The following is a 20,171-nucleotide window of genomic DNA, read 5'->3' as shown; positions in this document are numbered from 1 at the left end:
GAAATGGTGAACATTGCAAATAGTTGGGTGATTTTTCTCAAGTTCTTGAGCTGTAGGGCACAGAGAGGAAAATGACACTCTTGGTTATATCAAAGGAGCAGGTTACAAGATTAAAAACACGTCCATGGAGTCAGCCATTTTTAAGGCTGTGCCATTTTCATTGTTGTATTGAGTATGACGGTTCTTGCTGGTGTCCAAATTTGTTTTCATGAAATACAGTACTTGTGATATACAGTACTTTTCATTGTGTCAAACTAGAGAATGGAATGAGTTTCTCGGTTCTGTCTTTTCTCTAAATCTCTGCCTTGTTCATTGTCTTTCTGAAGCAAGAATGTCATCATCTCTAACCAGAAATCCATAAATTGCTTCCCAAAGATAAGAGAAAGAGAACAGCCATGTTCATTTTCATAGAGAGTTGTCAGCGGCCATTGGCGATGCATCAAAGTTTAGCAAAGTTTAACTTTATGCAAATGAGTGGGAACATGAGGCAGTGACTAGCAATAGGATTAAATTAAAATATATATTGAACACCTTTGAACTGAAATATTCACTTGAACCCCCCGAGTTAATATTTTAACCACAAATTTGCACAGATGTCTAGCTTAATTGTACATTTATCACTTAATTCCATCAGTATGCTCTTATTCATACTTGCTCAGGATGTATAAACAGATGAAGGACTGCAGGAGTATCCTCTCTTTTTCAGTGTTACCCGTGATGGGTTTACTCAGTTGTGATGCGTATTATGAGAACTGTGCTCAGTTCTTGTATTATAGCTGTCAAGAACTCCTGGAAACAATGATAGTATATAACAATCAGCATTTTGTTGTTTGCAGAGATGGCCCTCTAGTTTAATATCTCAGGTAACAGTTGTTCATCACATGTAATTTCATAAGAGATAATTAACACAGTTTTTGTAGTGTTTGATTTAGCCAGCAGGTTCATTCCAAACTCAAATAGAAATATCATCACGGTGGGATTTAATTACGGAAGTATCTCCACAGGGGATTTGCAGTTGTTATTGTATATACACACTTACAAACATAAACACACAGTGCTGTAAACTAGAGCAAGACATTTCCATAATTAACAAATGCAAATTTCTCTCATTCCCGCATACTGTGCAGGTAAATGTGCACACTTCCAGCTGGCTTTGCCTATGTGTTTGCATTAGACCAAAGAGGCTTTTGAATTTTAGGACCTGGAATAGAGTATGTTTAATTGGAATTTGTTTGTGATTCAGTATGACCTTGATTTAACATTCATTCATTTATTGTGGAAAGGAAACATTCATTGATGCTCAAGAAAGCAGCATACTGTATTAATAACCAAAAGGATGTAAATATTTGAAAAGGGTGATCAATGTAAACTGTTATTTTATCCTGTGGAAAACATGTAAAATATCTTGTGAAAATGCACTACTGCTTTTTTATAAAAATATAACTTTTGCAATTAACTGTGTGTTATGGAGACTAAGCTACAAAAATGGGTCATTTAGAAAAAGTCATGGTTTTGACATCACAACCATGGATACACACAGTAAACACTTCTACACCCATTTAGTCTGACAAAAAGCTATTGAACAGTTATTCCTTTCACGTGTAGAGGTTAGCCAATCATAACAGAAGTCTTAAAGCTATAGTGTCAGAAAAAGCCTGTTTAATTCCAATGGTCAGAGAGATGGTGGAAAATAGCCATGAAAAACTGCCTCTGAGGAAAAATAAACCTTGACTAATATTATAAGTAGACTTGAGGGCGAAAATTTGCTGACATTGTGTGGTATGAAATCTTTAGAGTTGAGATGTTCATTTTTTCCTTTATTGCCACCAATTTTTGTCAGGGATTTCTTATCTTAATTATGTAGAAGCAAATCAAACTAAACTAAAAAGACCAAAAGCAGTGTGTTTCTATCTATTAACTAAACCAGTTAGTCCCATTGAAACATTATAATGAGTAATGCTCAGTTTTATCTAATTTCTCAATTGATCTTGGAATCATTAAACAGAATAATATAATTTACTCTATCCACCTCAAAAATTTCAACAAATAAAAATTTAAAAAACATCCTGATGATCCAGAAATGTTGTTTTTGCAAATAATTCTATCCACCTCACTTCCATCTTTTGACAACTTCATAATAAAAGTAACAGAATTACATTGTTAATAAAAAAAATTTTAATCTTACAAAGAGATTTTTATGATTTAAAAAAATGATACTTTCCAAATAAAAGTAACAGGAGTCCATTGTAAACGTGATTTATTTTATTCATACAAAGAATCTTACTGTGATTATGATATTCTGTACATTCAACAACGAACTGGTTAACAATAACATTTTGTAGCAGTTGTCACTCCTCCATTGTTAATTGCACTTAAATGTACTAAATACATAAATAACCCTCCAGAATTTGCTAATTTTTAACAAAATAATAGGGATCATAAAAATGCATTTATTTTTGTTTTTAGTTCTGCCCTGGAAAATAATTCACTGATGTTTACATACATTATTTAGTCCACAAGACAAAATAAAAAATTAACCTATAAAAAATTTACCCTTTAAAAATAATACACTTCAAACTTAATAAATCCATAAATGATTATTAAATCCACAGTTGTTTTTGTGTTTTGTCAGAGTTGTTCATGAGCACTGAGTAGTTAAACTGCTCTTCAAAAATCCTCCAAATCCTGCATTCTTTTAAAAATATTTTTAATGATTTTTTTAAAAGATAGCTCTTATATTTTTATTAACATTTTGCAGATTCTGCAAGGTGTATGTAAACTTTTAACCACAAATTTATTCCTTTAGTTTGATTTTGACATTGTACCAGGCCTCAGCGACAGATAACATGGAGTAAAATGTGTTTATTCCATTTCCTTATGCTATATCCACCCATCCCCCAAGCCTTTTATCATAACCCCCAAACAGCAAAACAAGTGTGCTTTGAGTATGCTGTGCACTGACCCAGATAACCGCGTCCTCCACTGGAGTGTGAGTGATACTCTCTATGCCCCTGGAGCGGCTGGGTCAGTGTAGACACCAAACACATCGCTGAGGCCAGTGGAGATAAATGTTCAGATGGGATCTTCTAGTACTGTCTAATGGAATCTTTAATAATGCACATAACTTCATGGGGAGCACTGAAGGAAAATTAGCAATTGAAATGACTGTGCAATCCGAATCGCTAATGCCAATAGTGAGAAATGAGCCCTAGGTATGATCATATGTAATGGAAATGTATATTGCTTGAACACTAATGGTATTCATGATTGATTGAGGCACTTCATTTCTATATCGATATGAGTTGCATAGCTTGAATATATTAATGAGAGAGATAGAGAGCTACTGGTGCATCAAGGCTAAAATATTAATGGCTGTTGGTTCAATTCCCCTGCTATTATCACAAAGGAATTAATTTAACTTTGGATATATTTAACTTGTGTCTGTGTGTGTACAATGAACAAATTATATTTTTACTAACATTAACAAAGAATAGTGTTAGATTAAATAATGTTTTGAAATATATTTCTAAATGTTAGTTCATGTTAGCTGACTCCAGTCAAAGGTTTTCTTATGATGGTAGAGTTGTATTTTCAGCAGCCATTACTTGAGCTATCATTCTGATAAAACCAAGTGGACACCAAGATACACTATTCAAAAGTTTAAGATTATTTAAAAATAATGTATGCATTTATTCAACAAGGGCACATTAAATTGATCAAAAGTGACAGGAAATACATTTTTACACAGTAATATTATGAAATATTATGTTTTCTGTTTTATATCTATATGTACTGCCCACTCAGTCATTGGCTGATGAACTCGTCCTTGAGTATCTCATGAGTTAGACACATGATGAAGTGTATTATTTTGTGTCTTTCTCCCCATAAAGATTCCAACAACTTTCCACTATCTGAGAGAAAATCCCCTATAGCCATTGCACGAAATAAGCTTGATGCAATATTAATGTTTCTTACCTTCATTATCTTTTAACTTTCTTTTTTCTGAGCTTTTGGCTTCAAAGGCTGTTGTCCCTCATCACAGTCACAAAGAGATGTGCGGAAATACAGTTTGAAACTCCTGGTAGAAATCCAGGGCCAGGCACCAAACATTAATATGTTGTCTGCCTATTTCAAGGCTTTGAAGGTGGATGGGGACCCACTCTAGCATATTTTGATATAATGGTCTCTGATAAAGCACATGTAATGCTTTGTAGTTTTGTTACAGCAGCTTAGGTCAGATCAGTAAATAGTATATTGCTCTTATGTTCTGTAAGTATTTCAGTGAAGGCACAATGTTTGCCAGCTGCTTCCTACATTTCTAGACCCAATCATTCTAGACTCAAAAAATAGACCCTATGATATGGTGCAGCATGAAGTAATTGTGTCGCAGCTATCTGCAGATAAGGTAAAATAGGTTTTATTAAAGACACCTTTTCTTTTGAACATTTAAAAAAAAAATTTTTTGGAAAGAGGAATTTCATTATTGCACTCCGCTCTTGAACGTCTCCGAGAATAGGAAAGCAAAGCCCAAATAACTGAATGTGAAAGTATACCTTGAATTGCATCTGAGCCTCCAATGAAGGGGATTTTTAATAAAGGAAATGATTTACTTGAAGAAAAGAGAAAAAGTGGCCATGGCATGTTTATTCCTGTCATCTAGAAGACGATAAACTACACAACTCAAATCTTCCAGACTGTCTGTAAATATCCTTTTTTATACCAGAAAACGGGTACTCAATTATTTTGGAAACAGTTAAGGTGTAATATAATGGCCTCATGCAGATCTCTAAAACCTGACAAAATCACAGTGGCAAATGAGTCGGGATGAGTAGTGAGTAGGACTTCATAAAATGCACAAGTGAGTTTGTTTTCTACAGTGAACATTCATTTCATAGCTTCTGTTGTTGTTCACTTCTACGTTTGATCATGGTCTTTTTAAGCCTTATTTTATCATAGGGGGTCCTATGACGTTCCTTTTTGAATTTCCATTTTTAGCAATTATATTTATAAGGATCTTATGTTTTTATTTAATTATTAATTGTTTTTATTTAATTACTTATGTTTATATTTAAGTTTAATCATTGAATAAATAAAATCTAATTGAATGAACTCATAGTGAACTTTTTATTTGCATTTCACGATTTCATCTGTATTATCGTATACCCTATATCAGTGGTCAGCAACAGGCAGCCCGCGGGCCAAAACTGGCCTGCCAGCAATAATATCTGGCCTGCGCCCGCAGGTTCTGAAATAGATCTGTCATGACAGCAACAGTTACTCACAATCAGAGTATGTGAGCAGAGCATGGATTGGAGTGGTGTGATTTTGACTGGAGCTAGGAGCTTTTTAAAAGTCGGAGCGTTGTGGTTTTCTCTCGCTTCGAGAGTGCTCCACCACCGCTCCATCATGAGTACAATTCATGCTAACGGCCCATAATATAACTGCATATTTAGCAAGAATTCACGTTACACATATTTAGCTAGGATCGTTCAAATCAGAAAGAATGTGAAGACTATGCCTATGATGACGGCAATTGACATAAGCGGGAAGTTATAGTTTTCAAGTAATTTTTTCCTTCTCGATACTGAATATTTTTAGCTGACAACAAGATTTAAGCAAGTACTGCAACACTTATTTACACGCAATCGCTCTCTCAATAATGCATTAAAACAAATGTAATCTTACAGTGCTACTTCATCTGTATCCGATTTCGAATGAGCAGAAATCTGTAAGAAAAGCATCGATCCATAGGTAAAATAATTGATGAAAACGTACTGTTATTTTTTATCACAAACAAAAGTTGCAATGTAAAAAGCTGCAGTTATACCTTTTAATGCTGATAACCATGTTATTAGCTTGTCATGTGGTAGAAAAAAGTTTGCGCACTAGTGTTCCAATAAGCCACTTTGAAACTCTCCTTTTATTTTTTTAATATACGTTATGAACAGAACTGTGATATTAGAGTAACTGTCCTCTAAAACCATTGGGAATCACCAGTGAGAAGTCGTCATTTGCCGGTACAAGGCTTCCAAAGACTATAGAATACCAAAGACATGTCACTCGTATAGTTTTGAATGGGGAAAAATACAACGCTCAATATGGCCGCTCAATCACGGGAAGCCCCGCCTTCTGAATGAACAAGCCAATTGCTAATCGATAAAGTCAGCGCGTCACTGCAGCAACCGTTAGAAGTCCCGGTTGCTATAGAAACAGTCAGCGCTCTGAGATGTGCCTATGTACACTGGCTGATCTAGCCTGAATAATAAGCTTTTTATAATGCTATTTGAGCAAAAGTAACAACATTTATGACACAGTTGTTGTCAGATTTCTCTGGTGATTTCTAATATGAAATTCAATCTTAGTGAACCGTTTTGGAGAATTTGATGTTCCCCTTTCAAAGAGATAGGAGTTGCACTTGCATGCCCGAGAGGCGTTTCAAAGATGGCTGCTGAGTGACATGACTTGTCTTAAAAGCACTTTGAAGGCTTCTCACATGATGAGTGAGTTGATGAATTAATCATTTCTTTATGTACAAACTGATTAAAATAATCATAATGACTCTCCTATTACAGGATTTAACACAGCATAACAGCTCACTACCAGTAACAAAAGACACTGTAACAGTCTGTCACAGGCAATTCTAATTGCATTTTTCATCAATTCATTTCTTAAATTATCCTTTGACTATGTTCTGGCCCACCATCTAGTGGCGAAAATTTTTTTGGGCCTGATGCTAAACTTGCTTGCCGACCCCAACTTATGTTCTGTAGCTGAATTAAACTGCAGTTACTATTAGACCTGTGTTAATATAAGTGCACCTTTAATGTTTAAGTATGCAAGTAATAACCTCCAGTGGTTAATACCCATTATAGCACCATGACAAACACCCCTCTGGCTGCTTTTCAAACCTCTTTCCCTGTTTGTTGCTTCTTCCAACATCCCCCCCCCCCCCCCCCCCCCCCCCCCCCCCCCCCCACCCTCTCTCTGCTTTATTTTCACTTTAATCAGGCTCTGAATAGTTCAGTTGTAGGTTTTTGATGAGAGAAGAGCATCAATCCTGGGCTTTCTTCTAAAGGTTTTACATAATTGATCAGTACATGGTTTAGGGCGCTGGTCATTTTCTGATCCTCCTATCTTTTATTCAGCCCAGGGGGCCATGATAACTCTGAAAAGTTCCATCAGGGAAGTAGATCTTACTTCTACATGTAAGACTCTTTGACTTGAATGCACAATTAGTTTCTGCTGGTTAAGTCTCTCTCTCTCTCTCTCTCTCTCTCTCTCTCTCTCTCTCTCTCTCTCTCTCTCTCTCTCTCTTTTTCTCTCATTGTTCTGACATTGTCATTCTATCTATCGTTTTATCATTCCATCCATCATTCTATCTATCTATCCTTATATTTATTTATCGTTCTGTCAGTAAAAGGTTGACTTTGCCCACGGATGTGCACGTTTACTCCATAAGGGGTATGGTGACATTTTCAGCATTGCAAGGGATGGCTTTGGGCAATATTTGTGAGCCTGTGCAGTTTTATCATTTGGATCCAACTGTGACTCAGTTGGGGCTTAGGATGACTTGAGATGTTTATCTCTGCTGATATTTCTGCTCATATGTTTATGGTCATTTATGGTATTAACAAATCAGAAGTCAGAGGATCATGCAAGGCATGGCCAAATGACCTTTAGATATCAGGTCAGTGGATGAGCTTTTACAATAAAGAAGTAGTTGTGGCTCCAGATGGTGAAAGATATAGGTTCTGAAACATTTTTTGCCAGCTGATCTGTAGCTGCTGATTTGCCCATTAAAACCTTGTTCCTGAAGGTTTCCAGCTCATGTTTTTCACTGTTCCATGGAAGGATGCTGAGTCTTGAAGGATTAGTGATGTAAAGTTCTGAGGTGTTTTTTTTTTCTCTCTGAAAATGGGGGCATTAGAAAGGTCAGGCTGGTCTTGAGTACTTGCCGCTTGCAAATTGAACCACTTCAGAAGATTATCACTACCTTGAGAGGTCTAATAATGATAGGTAGTCATTTTCAGTAGCTTTTCTCAATTAGTATCCTGGCCCTGTGGGCAGCAGAGAATGAAAGGGCATTTCAACACAATGTGTCTTTGGCTTTGCCTCCAATTAAAGGGGTTATATGATGCTAAATGCACTTTTACAAGTTGTTTGAACTGAAATGTGTGTTGGCAGTGTGTGTACAACCACACTAAAATGTTGAAAAAAATCCACCCAGGGTTTTTTTTTTTTTTTTTTTAGTCTGCTTAAATCTTTACACCTTTTTCAAATCAAGCCAATCCCAGATGCCTGTCTGTGTGACGTCACAAAAACAGGCCCCTCCCACGATAGTTTGATTGACAGTAGTATTTCAGCACAGACTGGACTTGCGTCTTACCTTAGACCCACCCTGAGTGAGCTGTCATCAGTCCACCTAGCTGTTAGCTGTTTTTTTTTTTTTCTGCAGGGAAATGCAATAACATTTCATGTGTCCTTTAACCAACCTCCACTCACTATACACTGACTTCATTTAACTAACTATGATAATACAAAACTCATGGTTTTGGTTAGTGTTTTGTCATCTGTATTCACATTAGATTTTCTAAGTGACAATTTGTTCGCAAATGAGAAAAAGCCACTCAGATCGCATAGTACATTTGCTCAAAGATCATTAATACACAATAAAAACTAACATTGCCATGCCATTTTCAATGCAAAAACTGTTAAAAACTTTAGAAACTCTTAATATAAATTCCAACAATTCCAATTTTAGGTAAATTTTCCCCCGTTGTATTGCCACAGGTAGGAAAAGTGCATTTATTCCTCAAACACAAAAGATCCATTATTGAAACTCCGTGAAAGTTTGATCATGGCACATTTGGTAACACAAACAGTACAAATGGCTTGTGAAAAAACACACACTGGCTGTATGACACTTTCATGTAAGCAGAATATCGCTGTAGAGAGATCGCTAAACTCCAGCACAGTTTTCATATCATCAGCGCTTGTTCCGCCATCACTGAGTGTGCACAGGGTTGCCAGATTGCACAAATGAAATAAAACACAGCGGGCAGAAAGTGTATCCTTAAAGGGGAAAAGCTCTGTTTTGGGGCGTAAAGCTCTTCACATCTGGCAAACACAAGCATGAACGCTAGTGAAGAATTGTAAGCAATGCAAGATAATGAAAATGGCAAATTAAAAACACGTTTTCAGGATAAATATTGCGTATTGCGCCACGTAAACATAAACCATGTCTGCATTTGTGATTGGAGAAATGACAAACAACAAGCACTACTCTACACTGCTCAAAACTCTTGTTTGAATCATCAGTGGCAAATTCTTTAAATATGAAAACGTACTTACAGACTGTGAGTCAGAAGCTGGCATTGTAGCATTATCACCAAACATCACTAAACAAACATCCACAAAACACACCTCAAAAATCTGAATAAATCTTTTTAACTTTTCTTGAACAGAGTTGTAAATACAACTTTACCACTGATTTCTAGTCGTGTCCTCTTTTGGCAGGCCAAACAAAGTATTTTCGATTTCGCAACGAAACACAGCGTCTTCACAACATGGTGGCTGCAACAACAATAAACAAACAAATTCACACCTTCTGTGAACATTTGGGCGGTGTTATGCAAATCTTCCCATGTGTTTAAACAAGGCATTTTAGGAGGGAAGCCTGTACAAGAGCTCGTAGACTAGGGATATAAGATATATCGAACGATATGATCATGCGTATCTAGTCAGTAAAGCCGGTTCCCTGATTAGCGCCCAAATCGCCAACACCTGCTTTCAAATGGAGCGCCATTTAATAGACAGAATAGTTCATGACAAGGTACGCAATATCGCGTTCATTGTTCGCAGGCGATTCATCTTCGACCAATGAACGTGATATTGTGTTACTCTTTGTCAGTGAACTACGGCTCTGTCGCATTAAATGCCGCTCGTCATTTGAAAGCAGGTGATGGCGATTAGCGCTAATCAGGGAACCGGCTTTACTGACTAGATACGCATGATCATATCGTTCGATATATCTCCCAGCCCTAGTGTGGACAAGTCTTAACTTTCATAAAGAATATCTCTGTGGGTTTGAGACTTTAGTCTTTGCAACTTTAGGGATCTTATCTATTCACGAACAGCTTGTAACACTCCAAAGAGAAAGGAAAACTTGAAATCACATTATATAACCCCTTTAAAGGTAAATGCTACAAAACTCCTACCTACCAATAAAAAATTTTAACAAGTGTGTGGTTTTTTTACCTACCATTGAGAAATTTTAACCAAACTATGTTACATACTTTTCATTAAGACCCTAAAGAATCATATCAACTTTTGGAAAAAGGGCATCCTATGACCCCTTTAAAGCAGCAAGATGACTGGCATGCTCTGATGTGGAACACGCTTGTTTTTTCTGCCAATTGCCTTACATGTGATTTTAGACCTTGATGATCTAAAGTTGTATATGAGGTCACAACATCCCACCAGATAGTATTTTCCTGAAAATGTTTCATGCTTGCAGAAATGCTTCAGCACTGAGGAAGTCGATGATGAAAAAACACAAGCAACTGGACCACTAACATCATAATTGTTACTGCAATCTTGCAAAGTCAGACTTTTAATTATTGGCATAAACTCAAAACCCAGGCTATATGCTTTGAGCAGTTGAAGACCTGGTTAGTGCAAAAGCTAACTGAAGGTAGCTGTTGTTGGACACACAAAACTAGCTTTAGTTAATGAGCCATAAAGATGTTGGCAGTAATATTCTTTACTCTGTACGTTGAAAATTACTTTTAGCAATTACGCCTTTGTAGTTTTGCAAAATGCATAAAAGGTAAAGTATTAGTGCTAACAGCTAATAATTTTTTTTAGATAAAAATAATTTACCTTGAATAAGGTCTTAGAAACCTTAACAGAATAATTAGTCAAAAACCGCTGTGTTCAATGTCAATTAGCCTAATAAGTTTCCTTCACATTAAGTATAATGAAGGAGTGCGAGAGATATGCGGTTGCTGAAAGTTGACAATTGGATATTTGAAGTGTCTCTCCAAGTGTTGAACTGTAAAAAGACAAAGCAACATAAAAGACCGCTTTTAAAGGGTGTGTGAAGGTTACCGACTGCTAGTGAGGGTTTGTTATCATCATTAGAGAGCAATTGACTTTGGCAGTGGATGACAGTTAGATATGATGACTTGAAGCTGTGAGTAAAAGTGCATTAATAATGGATATTTGGAGAGTTTTGCCCTTCTTATGCTTGGCTTTTTAATAATTTTCTTTTATAGAGACATTAGCAAGAGGACAGGAATATTATCAACACATTAAACAGGCCATATCTTTAAACGTACATTTTCTATGTGACCACCATACAGTAGCTCAACATTAACCCCTATGCCATAGCTCCAACATGACTTTTCTAGCAGAGACAGCCTTGTCTGCATTTAACAAGGCAGTCCACTTTAAGTGACATAGGTATATGTACATTTTAAACCTATTCCTTCACCCACACAACTTCTTCAGCTGAACTTAAGACACATTCTACACTTTCTACAGATGTTTCAGGTCGGCCTGACCTTGCCACCTCAGTCTAGAAGAGTTGTTCCTTTTGCAGTAGTGATTCAGATTCCCCACAGCATATAGACTCTCTCTCTCTTTCTCTCCATCCTCTAATTAAGATGCTCCTGTGGGCATGCTGCCTGCAATACTGTCTAAGCGCTCTTCCCTCCCCTCACTCCTCAGAGAGGGAAGCTACATTGTCTGCTGTACACACAGGTTATGCCTTGAAGAGAAAAATCCATTCCTGGGTCAATCTCCTTGAAGACACTGCAATCAATTAGATCTATTCTAGCAAGATTTCTACTAAACTATAGATCTATTACGTGGTTACATTTATTTTTTTCTCTGATGTGGCCTTGATACGTTGATGATGGTCCTAGAAATTTATTTGCCCAACATGAGGAATTAAAAGTGATGAATCTGTCATTACTCACTCTCATGTCATTCCAGACCTACTTGCTGTTATTTTTAAAGGTACACTATGTAACTTTTTTTTGTACCTTCAAGTCAGGGCTGTCCAAACCAGTTCCTGGACGGCCAGTGTCCAGCAGAGTTTAGCTCCAACCCTCCAACCCCAATTAAACAAATTAATCAAGTTCTTCAGACTCACTAGAAACAGAGATTTGTAAAATATTTCATTCATTTAATCTCATAAAAGACACTTGATTTGTATTTGAAACTACATGTTATCATATGAACTTGTTTTATTGATTATAATGTATAGAATGGCTATATGGTATTTATTCTATTAACACATTTATTTTGTATAAATAGAAAAGCACAAAACTGCTTTTAACAAAAATATCTGTAATTTGGCCTATATATTTTTATTATATTATTTACACCCTTACATTACATTCAGTTGGCGTATGTTTACTTTTAATAATATAAAATTTGCTATGAATATCATACTTTTCTGCCACAATACCACAGTTACTGTTACTGCAGTAAATACATTGTAAATGTTGGTGATTTGTGGGTTGAAAAGTATAACTGCATTGTTGTTGCACAATGTTTCTCCTATATTCCACATCAGTGTTGTTGAGAATGTCATCTGCCTTAAAGCTTTGTGACACTTGCATCTTCTTTGTTTGTTATTCAACATGAACTAACTGCAGGCATTTTAGCTGCACACTGACATGGATTTAACACAACACACAATGGACCTTTTTCACATTTTTCGGGTTTCTTAGCAGCGGGTTTCTCATAGTTGGGTTTACTTGAAGAGCAGTGAATGGTAGAGTACCACAAATATATATTTTTGCATTCCCGTTTGCTCAAATAGCAACAGCAAAAACTCCATTATTGTGTTTTTATGACATTCAAGAAAAGGAAAAAATTTAGAGAGACTGATAACGGCAGTCAGAAGAGAGAACGATTTCAAATTTACCATCCCTCCCATAGAATCTGCATTAGAAATACTCTCTCGCATTAGCGTTAACTGTTTTTTGTAATTTGATGCAAAGGTGATATAATACAAAAAATAGTGTTATAAATGTACATATTTAAAAAAATACAAATATGAAAAACATTTGAGGATTTACGATGCTGATGACTGTTAAAGGCGTCATCAAAGTCTTGTGAAAAGGGTCAGTTGCACAGAATGCAGTAAGCTCAGTTCAGACGGAGAGAAAGCGGGACCTGATAACAAATGTGTTCCAACTTAGCTCACCTTTGATGTCAGTCCCACAAATCCAAGGTGCTTTGAGCACGTCTGTCCTTGAAGTCGAAGCAGAGAAGATTCCCTTTTGGGAAAGATATTGTAATCCTTAGCAGAATAAGAATAAGTGTGTGGAAGAATTGTTTTGTTGAAAGAGTTTCAGAAATTACCCCTGAGTCTTTGCAGTGCTGTTCAAAGATCACAGAGAAATGAAGAATATTTGATAAAGAAATGAAAATATTACCTCAAATTTTCAAGTTTTTAAATGGGTTTGCCTGGTTCAGTCTGCCTTTTAAATGACTGATGTTGACGTTTAGATGGTTTTGCCTGTGCTTCCCCTGCACGAATACTACTTTTTGCGTGCTGAAGAAAAAGCACCTTTGTTGTTTATTTTTGGCCTTTTTACCATTTAATAAGCAGTAACTAAGACAAAATTAAAGCATGGAAGGAGTCACCTGCATGAGCGTCCCAGCAGGCCACATCTCCTTCCTGATTCCTTCATGAATAGAGGTTCAGCATTATGCACACCCTAATTTGTGGAAATCTTATGAGTAAATACAATGCTGTGGCATTACTCTGTAATGAGGAGAAGATAAACTATTTATAACTCTGAAGTAAACAATCCAGAGCCACACATTCTAGCTTTTCATATTTTCAGCTTGAACCCTGAGGGGGGGAGTGTGTGGTTGCACCGACTCACAGTTGTAATATGTAAATAAACCTGCTAATGATACAGCGTGGATGGTCCCTATCGCTGTTTCAAAAAGAGTTTTTTGTCATCACACCTCCACATCCACTCAGCCCTTTCTTATAGCCTTAACCCTAACGTCCACACGCACACCGACTGCCCGGCCAACATCACAGGTACCCACCCAACCCATCTGTTTGCTTTTCACTTTCTCCCCTTCATTCCTGCACACAGGTACCCACCCAACCCATCTGTTTGCTTTTCACTTTCTCCCCTTCATTCCTGCACACCAGATTCCTCATGCTTTTCACTTTCTCCCCTTCATTCCTGCACATCATCTCCAGTGTTGCACCACTTTATCTGTTCCTTTGTCGTCGTCATCATCATCATCATCATCATCTTCCTATGCAAATATGCTGCTAGGTGATGAATGTTTTCTTTTCTTTTGCAGATTACTCATGATGCAGTTGAATGAATCTATAGATAATAATTAAAATAAATTTATTATACCAAACCAAAATTTAAATTACATTGGACTTTTACTTCTTAAAATAAAACTAAGCTTAAATTTAATCATTTCAAAACAAAACAATTTATTCTTTTACCTAACACAAAAACTTAAAAATGTGTTAAAGAGCGAGCGGATATGAGTGGACGTTTTCAATTCATTTTTCTATGGGAGATGAGTGGCAGGATCGCACAAGGGATTGTGGGAATGACAGCGATGTGTCATAAAGTTTGAAATGTTCAATTGCATGCAAACGAGAGGCAAAAATGACAGATAGCTGTCAATCACTAAAGGAAAAGGCAGTGACGTCTGTCATGGTTTTAAAATCTGCTGATAGTGCTATATGTTAAATGACCCCAAACTTTGAAATGGTAGTGTATGTATATACCATGACCATGCCACATGTAAATGGCTGTGCCAGGAAACATGACACCCAGTATACACTTAATACACTTACAATGAAAGTAGTATCAAAACTACAACACTACATTTGAGTTGAGTTCTTTAATTTAAAAAATATCTACAGTAAAAACCATTAAAACAAGGTTATAGTGATGCAGCTGTGTAAGATAGCAAGCCTATTATTATAGATTCTATCTAAATACAGTATGTGTATTTTGTCTTACTGAACATGATCATTTTTTCACTTTTTTAAAAACAAATGCTTTTTAACCTTATGTTTATTCCTAAAACTGCCAGTGCAATTAGACAAAATACTCGTCAAAGGAATGTTGCTTCTCAAGTAAATTTATATTGTTTCAGTGATTCTAAGATGTTTTAACTGGACAATTAGACAAACATACTTATTCAGAATATGATTTGTTTCACTGTACCCATAACACACTGGGTACCATTATAATCAATTATAATGTTTTAAAAATATAGTTCTTGTTTTAGGTTTGTAGCCTAGGTAATGAATATGGCATGCCAAATAAGTATTTTAATGTTAATTTTATTAATTGAAATTAATAATCGCGATTGTAATATCAATTCAGATTTTTGTCATGATCCTCTGTATTCACTCAGTATAATCAGGTGGTGAAGATGATGTATAATTCTGTGTGAAATGTGAATATTGTCTATGTAAATAAATACAGTGGTGATTCATCCCACTGGGTTATTTAAGTACTATGGCATGCCTTTGATTTGTTTCACTGTACCCATAACGCACTGGGTTATTTAAGTACTTGAAACCTGAGTGCAGCTGAGGATATTCTTCTAACTCTCTTGCTGCTGGTTCATTCTGAGAGGCTCCTCACATCCAGAGTCACTTAAAAGAACAGAGACGAGGAAAAAAAATTAGGGATAAACAATGGCTTTATTTCTCTGTTCTTTCCTCTTCCTAGAAAACAAACGCATCTCTTATGTGTTTCATAGTAGAAACTGCTTTGAATTCCAGTTTTCAAAGCAAAAGGCAATATTGACTATGACAATATAGTTTTTCTCAGCAAAATGATAAAGCAGTTTTCAAAGCCAGTTCTGCATAATTCATTTAAAATACACTTTATTAATAATAATGAAAAAAAGAGTCTGGCGGTTTTAGTCTGAATGCACTACATAGGTGATTTTATGATTGGCTGCTGTGTCCTTATGAGTTATTGTTTAATTGCTCAGCTGTAGATTCTGTTTCATAAGTACTGTGTATTCAGACACAATACCCATTCAACATACCACATTTTGCATATTATATAACAAGCATACACAGACTCAAGGTCTGTCTTTTCACTTTATTAAAGAGAAAATTCACCCAGATATGAAAATTATTAAAAAAAAAAAATAATAATTTCTTCCAAACCCACAAGATGTTTGTTCATCTTTGAAACACAAATACAGCTATTTTTAATATCTCCTGTTCATAAAGAAAGTAAATCTCTTGCGCAGATACTGCACAGTAAAACCATATATAGAACGTCTTTAACTCAGTCTTTTGATTCAGGCGATTTTCCATTTTCTGTCAGGGTTCACCTTTTGACACTCTTTGTGCTTGGAACAAAATATATTAGATTACTAAAAAGGCAAGCCCATCATTCATCATAAGTGCCTTGACACATAATGCAGCACGGCTCAACCTCTGAGATTGTTAACGTCCCTTTGTTTGAATCTGTGTGATTGAACTTAATGCATCCTTAATTTGGTATCTGAACTCTGGTGGAGAGGTGCAGATGAATGTAAAAATGGGGGCCTTTTCTTTAGTCTTTTTTTTTTTTTTACTGAACCCACAAAACAGCACCAAATGGCCAGTTCTCTCTACTCTACGGACCCTGCACACACAGAAGGGGCTCAGGTGGAGCTGGACCTGGTGATTTATTTATGTTGGACCTCTAGCCCCCAGGGGAGAAATGAGAGGGTTTATCTTTTTGAAGAGGGGATTGGCTGGGGTTAATGAAATGAGACATACTCTAATTGGGGGGCGTTTCTGTTCCCATCAGTTTTCTGTCTAGTTGGCTCCTCTTCATCTGCAGCAATCCTGCATAAGTATTGCTTTGCTAAGGCAACATAACTCATCCCTTATCATTTTTGCTACAGACATCAATGAAAACATGATCAACTGTGCAGCTTCTAAGTGTTTGGGCATATGATGTTTGCTCAGAAATTGTCAGGCCAGCTCCAACATAGGAGGTGAGTTTTGGATGCTGCCTTATATAACCATCTTTCTCTGTGTTTCTTAAGCTTGTATCGTTCCAGGTTTCTTGGGTTGAGATCTAACAACTCTTTGTCTCAATGTTTTCTCACCTCAACAGAAGTTAATGTTTCCTGCTTGGCTACATACCATAGGTGTTCCTCAACCCCTGATGAATTTGTTGTTGAGGTTTCTTTAAGTTAAGGCTTTTAAATGTGCCTCTGCTGCTGCATTTCATCTCTAGAACCACGCAGAAAAATCCAACTGTGTTTGTAAATTTATTGCACAGCTATTTTTAGCACCAGGGTTTATGCTGCAATGTATTTATTCCTGAGTAATATATTGTTTGGACACCAATGTTATTCAGAATATCTTTTTTAGAAGATAGTAAGTAGTACAGGTTGTGAATGATATAAAGGTTAGTAAAGCCGGGCATACACAGTGCGATTTTTGCTGTCGTATGAACTTGTACGTGTTTTTTTCCCATCGGGAGAAATCACGTGGAAATCGTTGATGCTCATGTGGTCATGGCTCACAGAATGTGAAAGGAATTTACGAGCCGAGTACCTCACAAGCTCCCATATTACCAAATCATATGCAACCACATTACATACTGTATGCTAGATCTATGTATATTATTATAGCTCAGTGGCTACTAGGTGACCCCAAATCGTGCAGATGCACTGACACACATACACACAGTTTTCTCTAGTTGTTTTTTGTTGAAAGGAATAACTATGCTGTTCTCTGTTGAATGTGCTCCATTGAAGGTGCTTCTGAAATGAGTGAGGGTGCTCTAGCATTAATGCACATCTATTTTCACATAGCATATATTTTGTGCAGTGGTGCAAAGAGTGCTCCTTTTATAATCACTCGCTCATCTTAGTTCGTGATCTCACAAAGTTCTGTTACAATCAATGAAGCTCTCTACACTGCACAATGAATCTCTGTTTTTACATTGCATCTACACATTGTAATAATATGATTATTCACAAGTGTGCAGAATTTAGCACTGGACAAAATTCCAGCTTTGTGAGCGGTTGATTGGTTGGCTACATTACTCACCGCTGCAAAAACATGTTGTAAAGAGAAACTGCAGTTCACCAAATAATTTGCACACTCATCTTTTAATTTTCTTTATTCTTCTATTTGACGCTATATAGCAGCAGCATTGAAAAGCTCCATATTTCCGTGTTTAGCACGAAAGCTCATGTGATTGCCGCCGGCTCACACAGCTGTACAGTCGTGCTGTGTACCAACTGCTTCGACAAGATTATCAGGTTAACTGACTCGTAACGTGTGCAATGGCTCATAACCTCCCGAGTGTCTGAACTCGCACCGTGTACGCCTGGCCTAAATGATAGAACGTTAATAGGTGAACTATACCTTTAAATAAATATGCCTTGTTGGCATAATGGCTCATTCATCTTTGTTAATCTGTAGTACAATCATTAGTTCAGATAACCATATTGCCATCAGTGCAGTTAAGCCCTTTGTAAGGTTAATGCAGCGTACAGATGGAATGTTCTTGCCGGAACAGTTAACTGACAATGAACTGTTCTTTTTTTTTTCTCCAAACTATTAGCACAACCAGCTCCAAACCAGGCCTGGAATGCTTCACTACTTTGGACTATTTTAAGTCTGTGGTCATAAGTGCAGTGGGCATGTCTGACATGCCTGTCATTCTCCTGCTGATACTTAGAGAGGCAGAGACCAATTTCCCATCAGCCCCTGCACTCCTTAAGATAGGGAGTATGGGAGAGGCAGCTTCGGTAATCCTAAAACAGGGGTTCATCATCATAACCGTCTCATCGTCATAGCTCAGTTAATCCCATGATGAGAGCGCTGTCTCTTTCTAGACACTGAAAAGATTTTGATAGCTGGCCTTAAATGATGGTTTGGGCAACATCTTAACATTTGATTTCCTTTCTGAATGTAATATTAAATACTACTATTATTATAGCTGTAGCACTAAAGCAATTCAGATCTAAATCTTGAGTGGTAAAGCTTTAAGTGGTGTTTGCTAAGGAAAGGCACCATTACTATTGCTCATACTTAGTTTGGGATTTGATCAAACCCCTTTTCGGAATGTAAATAATCCTGTATAGTTTATGCTCCAGACATAAAGAATATATCATTCTGCTTTTTAGGAGGAGTGTGCTATTGACTGATTTCATTCGGTGGACGATAAAAAAGGGCAAAAAAGTATTTTAGACTTGATAAACCCAAGCCATTTCCAATGACCACTTTGACATCTTTGGCCAGTACGAAACAACCTAATAGCCAATTTTAATTCAGTTTCTGCATTTAAATTGAGGTTTCAAGATGCAGAATTGCTATTTGAATTTAAAAGTATGGAAACGGAATTCATTTAAATTCATTTAATTGTGTGAAGTTGCATTTTAACTAGAAATACAAAGTCAAGACAAATTTGGATAGATAAGATGCTGCTGTAGGTAGGTAGATATGTTCATGTATTTCATTATATTTAATAAATAAAACGGTTCATTTATCATAAAAGGCTAAAAGTTATTTGTTATTCACATCTAACCGTTTACATCTCAGATATTAGAAGTTTATCCGTTTTTACACTGTCGCCACATTTTTATTGACTTACATTTTCCATGATAAGTTGTCACATTTTTGTAAATGTATCTTAATTAGCATGATAAATGTAATGTTGCGTTATTTTCCAGAGGCAGAAGCAACAGCAAAAGCAGATGGGTTCCCTTTGCTAGACCTTGTGCAGTCACTCTTTGTACCCAGAACAAGACTGCAGTACAATGCCTTGCCGTTATAGAGCTGTGTCAGAACGCCACTTAAGATAAATAAATGATCAGCCAGAAACAAACTTCAAAGCCTGTGTGTGTACTGTGCTGCGCTTCAAAGGGAATAGGACCCTCACACCGACTGTTCTATTGAGAATAGAATGTTTGTGTTACTGTGTGCGTGTCCATTTGTGACTTTGGTTTAATGGAGAACGAAAAACAACAACTGTATAATGCTCTTAGTAAATATTAATTTGCACCAGCCCCCTTTTCTATCTCAAACTTAGTCTGGCCCCCTTTGTCTGTGTACACCTGTCCCCTGACAGCCCAATCCAATCTACTTTGCTCAAAGTCAGCGAATGAGGTTTCAATAGCTTTTA

General features: G+C 36.6%; 1 protein-coding gene across 10 annotated transcripts in view; it reads left to right on the top strand.

The window, feature by feature from the left end:
* Positions 1-13,992: 13,992 nt before the first annotated feature.
* Positions 13,993-20,171, top strand: part of LOC109083416 (armadillo repeat protein deleted in velo-cardio-facial syndrome homolog) — a 115,550-nt gene continuing 109,371 nt past the window's right edge. For 8 of the 10 annotated variants that reach the window (XM_019098252.2, XM_019098245.2, XM_019098238.2 and 5 more), the window contains exon 1: positions 13,993-14,071. The gene's annotated coding sequence lies outside the window, so the exon portion shown is untranslated. Of the gene's footprint in view, positions 14,072-16,961; positions 17,023-20,171 lie in introns of those variants that run through there. The other 2 variants (XM_019098205.2, XM_042754934.1) reach the window with 2 other exon arrangements.

Source organism: Cyprinus carpio, chromosome A5, assembly GCF_018340385.1.
Source record: "Cyprinus carpio isolate SPL01 chromosome A5, ASM1834038v1, whole genome shotgun sequence".
In the NCBI taxonomy this organism is placed as follows: Eukaryota; Metazoa; Chordata; class Actinopteri; order Cypriniformes; family Cyprinidae; genus Cyprinus; species Cyprinus carpio.
The sequence above is the reverse complement of the archived record's forward strand: the minus strand, read 5'-3'. Positions and strand labels throughout refer to the sequence as shown.